This window comes from Seriola lalandi, unplaced genomic scaffold (assembly GCF_002814215.2).
Source record: "Seriola lalandi dorsalis isolate HSWRI2012SDOR001 ecotype SW California unplaced genomic scaffold, Sedor1 jcf7180002054686, whole genome shotgun sequence".
NCBI lineage: Eukaryota > Metazoa > Chordata > Actinopteri > Carangiformes > Carangidae > Seriola > Seriola lalandi.
Genome location: NW_019525239.1, coordinates 518,091 through 524,773, shown reverse-complemented (window position 1 = coordinate 524,773; position 6,683 = coordinate 518,091). Strand labels below are relative to the sequence as shown.

At 38.2% G+C, this 6,683-nt stretch overlaps 1 long non-coding RNA gene across 1 annotated transcript in view; it reads left to right on the top strand.

Annotated features, from left to right (window-relative positions):
• LOC147818161 (uncharacterized) overlaps positions 1-6,683 on the top strand; it is a 22,198-nt gene that overhangs the window by 13,028 nt on the left and 2,487 nt on the right. The window contains exon 4 of the long non-coding RNA XR_015438256.1: positions 5,459-5,525. This is a non-coding gene — a long non-coding RNA (uncharacterized LOC147818161). The remainder of the gene's footprint in view (positions 1-5,458; positions 5,526-6,683) is intronic.

Sequence of the window (6,683 nt, the reverse complement as noted above, 5' to 3'; positions counted from 1 at the left end):
AACAAAACAGCACACAGGAGTCGTCTCACTGATGAGCACCTGCAGTCCATCCTGAGAGTCTCCACAACACGGGACCTCACGCCAAACATAAACGAACTTGTTACCAAAAAAAGATGCCAAACATCCAGCTCTGATAAAATGGCATAAGATCAAAGAAAACTGAATGATTTGATTCGTTATTTGTTATTGCTGAAAAGCACAAATTTTATTTATATTTCCAGGTTTTGTTTTGTTTTGCAGCATGGTCATATTTCTAACTTGTATAATTTTGACAGGAGATATTTTTATGGAGAGTAAAATCATTTGGGTTATTTTAAAATTTAAGTTTTTTATATAAAATGACATAAAAGCAAAGAAATTCAAATGTTTTGATTTGTTATTTTAATGTTTACTTAAAGCACAAGCACTGTCACAATTTGTATTTATTTTTTTCAGGCATTTTTTGCAGCATGTTTATATTTCTAACTTGTATAATTTTGCCTGGATATATTTTTAAGTTTAAGTTAAGTTATTTAAAGGTTAAGTTTATTTATTCCAGAATAACATTCATGTCTCTTTTTATTCATATTTATGTTCAAAAAACATTTCGTCTTAGTGTGTTCAATAAATGTTTATTCTGTTCGGCCCGCGACCTAAAGTGTGTTTTGAATTTTGGCCCCCTGTGCAATTGAGTTTGACACCCCTGCCATTACAGATAACCTACATTATAAACTGATCCAGTTAACTCTTTTACCTGTCCAGCTACGAGCGTATTAATGTGAAAGAGACATAGTTTCTAATTATAAGCAACATCATCAGAAACATGATTAAAGTATTTACCATGACATGAGAGGAAACTGTGATACCTACAGGTAAGTTTGGTTACAGTGACATTCAAACGTGACATACAGGTGAAATCTAAACAAATATAATCACATGATTAGAATTAAAAAAGAAACTCTAGAGATAGTTTCCACTTGTTAGTCAGACTAAGGATAAATTCATGGATTATTATAAGTTTGTTACTGACATTGTTGATATGTGATGAGGTCAGTGTGACTGAAATTTATAAATCATGAAAGATTGAACAGTGTGTGAGTCATTGTTCTCAAAGACATCAGAGGTTGAGTTTTTATTTTCTAGTTGTGGTCATAGAGTCTCATGTCATTCTGAGTGGCAGTGATGAAGAAGAGTAAAAGCTTCATCACTGTCAGGAATCCTGTCGGATTAATGAGTCCGTGTTCAGTTCAAATGAAGTTATAACACTTCTTAAGAAGTTATTTAGTGTGATTAACTCTACTCTGTTTATTAAAAGCTCTGTATTAAAAGTGGAGACATGGAAAGACTCAAACAGCATAATGAATTGACTGATTTATATAAATGTCTGCTTGTTATTATTCATCACTTAATTGTGAACCCTTTTTCCTGTCGGGCTGTTAACAGGTTCTGATCCTTTGCAGTTAATCTGCCCTGGAGCACCTGGAGCAGGTTAGGAGTTCACCATCAGTTACCGTGGTGATTTACCCTAGTAACAAGTGAACCACTGTCGTAGGACTGAAAACACAGAGTTAAACCTGAAGTTACCTTGATATCCGCTAACCCTGCTTCCTAGTAAAGACCTCTGGACTCAGTCAGTGAAACCAGACTGGAGGTTGTGGGTTAGTGACACTATGCCTTATTAAGAGAAACAGCAATTGATGTGAACCAGGCCTCACAACAAAGATCTCAGAGACTGAGGATGATGCACAAAAAAAAAAAACTGAGGATGAGACTGAGCACATTATGTTTATCTATGCGTATGATTTTTCACCGCATTCACTGACTTTCCTTGCCACTGTAGTAGTTATCATTTAATGCCACAATTCTGTAATTGGCCAGTCAGTGTTAAGTGATGACATGCCAACTTCAAGTTTTAATCTAAAGGAGGAGTTGATCAATCTTTGTGAAGACGTCATTATGCTGTGTGCACAAGAGAAACTTAATAACTGGTGTGCACAAAAAAAAAAAAAAAAGTTATTTGGACTATACAATTGTAATGTGTCAGGAAAATTATCAAATAAACTCAAGAATAATGTCTGAGATTCACAAGAGTAGAATTTTTATTCTTGCAGCAAGGGAACAAGTTACACACAAAGAGCTTGCAGTGCAAATGTTCAAAGAATACAAAGTTCAAACTGGATATATACGTATATACATGTAACATATGGGAGTGTCCTCACATTCTTACTGATATAATTCATGTGTAGGTATGGTGTCTAAGAGGATCAGAGAATGTCACTCTGTTCCTCTCTGATAGTTCCTGTCCTTATCACCCACATCTGGTTTCTCAACCAAAGTTTATTTCAAGACGTAGACAGTTCCAATTTCGTGACGAGTTCACTGACTGGTCATGTACAGTTCCTTTTTGTTACTAGTTCACTGATAGTTCATGTACAGTTCCTTTTCCCAAGGGCAATCGTTTTTATGAAATCATAAAGTATAATTTTTTCCAACATAATGAAAAGTGCATGAAAAGTAATATTTGCTTAGAAAAGGGTGGTGACCACTGATCTGAAGTGTCCAGATGCATGTGACTTTACATTCAGAAAAAACAAATGCTCAGAAAATATCTGTCAGTGCTAATATATGTGCTAACCTTCAATTTCAATGTCATCCAGTGATCTCCCCTGCATGTTGGAAAAACGTCCTTTCTCCATTGACAAAAACAGTTTGGAAATCTTGGCCAACTTTGTTGTGGGAACTGGTAGTCTGTAGAAATCGCGGTGAACACGAATATCATGACCCAGGAAATCTGCAACCTGGTCAAGTTAATTGTTTTCTAAAATAAGGACTTGTGAGAGTGTGGCGACATGTTTCCTAAGATGTGTCGACCTGAGGTGCTCAGGGTGCTTTGCTCCACACTGGATTGCATGAACTCGCAAACAGTCCTGTCCTCTGTAATAGCTCATTGATTTTGGTCGTGCAAACAGGTAGACGTTTATGGCACCAACACCACATTCAGTCCTTTTACTGGTCAGTAGTGAGAGCGCATTCATCATGCTTGGTCTGAGCAGAACTGCAACCTTTTGGCCCCTTTTTCCCACAGCCTCTGTTCAGTCTTTGACAACCCCATGGCAACATCTTCCTGGAGCTTTGTGTTGTCTCTTTCATTAAAAGTTTTGAGGCGCATTTTTGAAACCTCCCCATCACGTCTGCGATTGAATACAATGATTTGTGCAAGTGTAACTGCAAGTTGAGCATAATTCTGAGTGGTGGCCTTCTCCTTCAAGTTGCAAAAGGCATTTTCTGCAGATTTCTCAAGGTACCTATGAAGAATCTGAACATCTTCAGTGAAGGGTAATGTTGATGGCTTGTTGTACTTTGCATCACTCAGTGTGTTCAAGGCACTGTGAGACACCAACTCAGACCATTTGGAGGTGTACAACTTCTTGAATATATCAGTGGATTTGATCAATTCTTCATCTTCTGCCATGAATGCCCTACAATGGAAAATGTCACAGATTTTGTGCAGCGTGTCCCAATTTCAGTGCAAGGCTTGGTGTTCCATACGAGTGTTTTTCTTCATCAAAAGCTGAAACTTTCTTTACAGCTTGCACAACTCTCGCAAAGTTCGCAGGTTTAACAGCTTCCTCCAAGTTATGTATTGAGAATTCTGTGCGCAGGCATAACAACAAACGCCCCACTTAACGGAGCTTCTGTCTCATGTATTCATACTTTTAATTCACCTTGTCCGTGTCTGTTGTACAATGATTGGGCAAACTCAATAATAGACAGGTCATTTCACACAGCAGAGGCAATTTCATCCTGTTTCATGACACTAAGGAGCTTCCACACTCCACTTGAGATCTGATGACAGGATGCAGAGTCTTGAGCAACAACCAGACCCAGTATTTTGTTTCTCCCAGGTTGTTTATCCAAATCTTCATCTCCCAGCTTGCAGGGGCATCTGCGGACATGTCTCCAAAGCTCTCACCGAATGTATCCAATCCAATCCAATCCACTTTATTTATAGAGCACAATTTTAACAAACACAAGGTTTCCAAAGTGCTGCACAGCAAAATAAAAAACACAATAAATAACACAACAGAACACAATAAAACGATGAAGGACAGACTAGGATAAAAGTGATAAAATAAGATGAAATCAAATAAAAATAAGATAAAAACAATTAAAATAAAAGATTAGATAAGATAAAATAAGATAAAAACAAATAAAATAAATAGAATAAAATAAATAAAGTGCACTGCTCACACAAGATGCAACACGCTACTTGGTGTCAAAAGCAGAGAGAAGAGGTGGGTTTTAAGAAGAGATTTAAAAAGTGACAGTGAGGGGGCCTGTCTAATGTGCAGCGGCAATCCATTCCACAGTTTTGGAGCTGCAACAGCAAACGCTCGTTCACCTCTGAGCTTAAGCCTAGCTTTAGGCACTATCAGGAGCAGCTGGTCAGCTGACCTGAGAGAGCGGCTGTGAGTGTAGGGGTGCAGCAGCTCAGAGAGGTAAGGTGGGGCAAGGCCATTCAAGGCTTTAAAAGCAAATAAAAGAATTTTAAAATAAATCCTAAAATGGACGGGCAGCCAGTGGAGTGTATGGAGCATAATGTAAACCAGTTTCACATGGCCAGTTTAAATATTCAGAGTAAATTAACTTTATTTTCATTAAACTAGACAAATGGAAAAAAAACGCTTCGATATTAACGAATATATTTGCTTACCGTTTTTAATCCTCCAGGGAGGCCATGCTGCGGCATCCAGCACAGAGCACATGTAGAAATTAAAGCGCGGAGGTGTGGGCGGACCTTGGAGCTGAGTGTTGGTAGGGACCACCCAAACTTGTAAACCAGCCAATCACAAAGAAGCCCACCAAAATTGCATCTTGTGTATCGAAAATGTGTATGAAACTGCAATACAGCCATCACCTGTGGGGTTCGCTGTTCTATACACTGGGATACACTAAAAATCAGATGAAGTGGTAAAAAAGGACTTTCAACGAAAATGAGAGATTATGTTATTTAGACACTAACGAATGCGAATACACTCGAATTACGCAGACATCCGCATGGTCCATGTAATACCTTCATGTCCGCGTAATGTCGGTGTGTAGTTAGGTCAATTGTCTATCTATACCATAAAGACCAACACACACACACACACACACACACACACACACACACAAAATGCATGAAATGCATGAACTGTTTCGGAACTGCATTAAGAGTTGTGAGAATGATGTTACTGATGAATGAATTGCATCAAAGCGATTGAGAAAAACTGTGAAATCAAATTAAAGCTGAGACTTGTCACTTTAATGTAATATCCAGTTACACCAATTACATTAACATGTTAACATGGAGCACGGCAGACAATTTTTGCATTGCTTTTGTATGATTGGATGTTAGAGATAAAGTAGAGGTGATCTCTTTTCCTCTGCTTTCTCTCTACTGATGTTTATTTCAATTCAACTCTCTCTCTCTTTACAGCTGGTGCTTGGGGGTCCTGACACCAGGTGCAATCCAACCGAATCAAACACAACACAAGAGCAAACAGGTATGATGATGTAAGATGGACATATAAACAACACGGTTGAACAAGTCAAAAAGCCAAGTTTTACTTTTTTAGAGCTATTTGTCATATACTCCTTTTCTTCTGCTGGATTTGAGGATGAGTTCCTGATACATAATCTGGGCTCTGCTCAGAAGGTGATACTAAAGTTCCAGGTACTTTCAGGGGTTGTTCTTGTTGATTAGTGGTGTAGCTATGGTTTTATTTTTACATCAATCTAGAAGCATTGGTTCATACAAGAGATCTATAAACAGGCCACAAGCTTAAAAAATAAATGTAGCCCATATACAGATTAACATTTAATTAAGAAGCAATTTGAGTCAGCTATATGATACTGTCCTATCAGCTAATCGCATCTTTTTACAGCCTATAAAAGCTTCATCTTGCACATAGATGTGACTGTTGCCCATTCATTTCAATATACCGCTCACTGTCTACTAATCACTTCATGGTTTGGCTCCTAAATACGACTGTGACCAGTTCACAGCCACAAACACTCCAGCACCCTCCGACCAGACATGGTCTCCTAACTGTACCCTCCAGAGATGCTGCATTCAGTCACTATATCTCCTCTGTCTGGAACAAACTACATGATGGTATAAGATGTACCACAACTGTGTCATATTTAAAAGCAAGCTAAAGACCTGCCTGTTCTCTCAAGACTGTGGCCTGCTAGTGCCTACATCTCTGCATCTCTATATGCCTACACACATTGGACAGCCATTGGTTTCTGCAGGAACAGCAAGTGTTCTCTGCTTCCCACACAGTCTCAAAATCTGTTTGCTGTTTTTGTAACAGTAATCCTTAACTAGAAAATTCCAGGGAAATTTTGAGTGCCACGGGGGCTACTGCCGGGATGAGTACATGATTTATTTCCAGTGTTCAAAAGTCACCCTGATCATATTCTGGTTTTGAGAAATGTCTTGATATAAAAGACTCTGATATAAAACAATGTCACATCCCTCCATCATGTATTATGTGGTAAATATCTCATATTCTGTGTTGGTTTTTTTTATAAAACAAGAGGCAACCTGTCTTCAAACTGGCATTTAAAGGGTTAAAATCAGTCTCTATTTTATTCAGATATTCCTTAAAATGAGTGAGTAAGCTCAGTGCGAAGACAGAGTGAGATTCTTTTGAAAA